General features: G+C 57.2%; 1 non-coding gene across 1 annotated transcript; it reads left to right on the plus strand.

Moving 5' to 3' along the window:
* The first annotated feature begins 897 nt into the window (after positions 1 to 897).
* Positions 898 to 979, plus strand: TRNAS-CGA (transfer RNA serine (anticodon CGA)). The gene has a single exon. It is a non-coding gene; the product is annotated as a tRNA-Ser (tRNA).
* Positions 980 to 2,068: the final 1,089 nt, after the last annotated feature.

A 2,068-nucleotide genomic window follows, 5' to 3' on the forward strand; every position in this document is an offset into this window, starting at 1 on the left:
GGCAAGAAATTCACAGTAAAATACAAAAATAAAATAAATCATGATTATTGGGAAAAAAACCTGTTTCTTTCTTGATGTGAAAAAGGAAAATTCCAGCAGCTGGAGGACACGTCTCCTGACCTGGAAATCAGACCTGGTTATTGGTGCCAACAAACCAGTGCTCTGAAGGAGACTCTGAGGAAAATCAAAGGTCCCGAGAAGGGAGCTAGATGGGGAAACTGAGGCACGCGTCTGGGACTTTCGGAAGTGACAGGTTCTGACCAATTAGTTGCATTAGATGCGAACATAAAACTGAAACAAATCAGAGTGAACCAATAAACCATAATTCCTGACTCAGGGGAAGAGGCTGGGGCGGGGGGGTTGGGGGGTGGAGAGCAGTGTTTCAAGGCAACAAAAATAGCAAACGGTTCATAATCTGTAGTCATTTGAATGTGATTCATTTTTCCACTAAGAAGTTTCTCTGAAGTAATGAGAAATCCAGGGTCCAGGTGAAGGGAGCCGTGTCCCATTCTCCTGTCTGACAGTCCAGTCATGGCTTAGTCCTGTTTATAAAGAGAGACAAGAGACAATAAAAACAGGTGAATCGAGCGAGACAGTCAGGACAGGGGAGGATAAAGCAGGGAGGGGCAGAGCTGGACTCTAACTCCCTGAGTGGCCTTGGTCAGGTCAGTGAACCTCTCCCTGTCTCCCTTTAGAGTGGGGATAGCAACAATTACAGGCCCCACAGGAGGGGGTTGGTTTGATGTTTAACCACATGGCTAAGCAACGAGAACCCCAAATCCCCTGTGCTTTGGGAGCCAGGTTTCCTGTTTGAATTCTGTGTTTCAGAGGACTTCAGGCCTGGGCACTGTGATTATTTACCAGTTTCTCGGGCCTGAGGGGGTCACGTCACTCACAGCTGTGATGGCCGAGAGGTTAAGGCATTGGACTCGAAATCCAATAGGGTTTCCCTGCGCAGGTTCAAATCCTGCTCACAGCGAGGCCTGTGTTTTAGCCACACTTGCTCACCAGGGCAATACATCTCCACCGACCCTGGGACGCTCTCCGTACACTCCCCACCCCAAGGAAACCCTGTTCTGCTCCTTTCATGGGGATGCCTGGGATGGTGCCTCATGCTGTGTCCCTGCTCCCGAGGCCTGTCTCAGCTCCCGAGGCCTCTGCCCCTCACCCAGCGCCCCCCGGCTCAGCCCCACCCCTGGGTGCTGCTCCTCTCCAGCGCGTGGAAGGAGCTGAGCACGGGCAGCCCGTAGAAGAGGCCAGAGGAGGCTGAGCCTCCCCCAAAAGGCCGTCCATGCGGGGGGGAAACGCTGGGGATGTGGGGCGGGTCTCCCCTCCGGAGACCCATGGGCCCGTGGTCATCTTTCGAGCGCTGGAAGCGAAGCTCCAGAGAAGTGGGGGCCCCGCCTGCACCCCGCTCCCCTCTGCCTCTTAGCCCGATGCCCTGCTCTTGCTCTGCCTCTTCCCATCCCCCCTCCGCCTCTTCCCCCAAAACCTGCGCCCCACCCCCCCTCGGCCTTTTCCCCCGCGGCCCCGTCTTCTCGTGCCTCTTCCTGTCCTGCTCCACCTCCTTCCCCAAGGACCCCACGGCCCCCCGCTCACTGAAGACAGAGAAAAGGGACGGGTGCCTGGCCCCATGGCCCCCCGGTAGCCCCCCTTAGGGGAAAGGGGCAGAGAGGAGCAAGCAGGGGGTGAGTGGAGTCTTGGGGGAAGAGGCGGAGAGGAGCGAGGGGCAGGTAGGGGGACCTCGGGGGCCAGAGGAGTGAACAGTGGGTGGGCGGGGCCTCGGGGGAAGAGGATGACCGGGGGTGGGGCCTCTGTGGCAGGGCCATGCTCTAGGTGCCAGTGGCCCCCCAACTTCTCGGGGTCATCGGAAACCCAGGATGAAGGTGACACAGGGCCTGGTTCCTGTTTGGGCAAAGATTCCATCACACCTCTCCCTTCCTGGCAGTGTGAAGGGGCTGGACGGGGCATAAAGCCCTCCAGACACGGCCGGAGACAGGGAAAGGGCCGTCAATGCGGAAGAGAATCGGGCCCAGAGTTAGACAAGGGGTGCAGAGAATATTCTGGA

This window comes from Natator depressus, chromosome 11, assembly GCF_965152275.1.
Source record: "Natator depressus isolate rNatDep1 chromosome 11, rNatDep2.hap1, whole genome shotgun sequence".
Taxonomy (NCBI): domain Eukaryota; kingdom Metazoa; phylum Chordata; order Testudines; family Cheloniidae; genus Natator; species Natator depressus.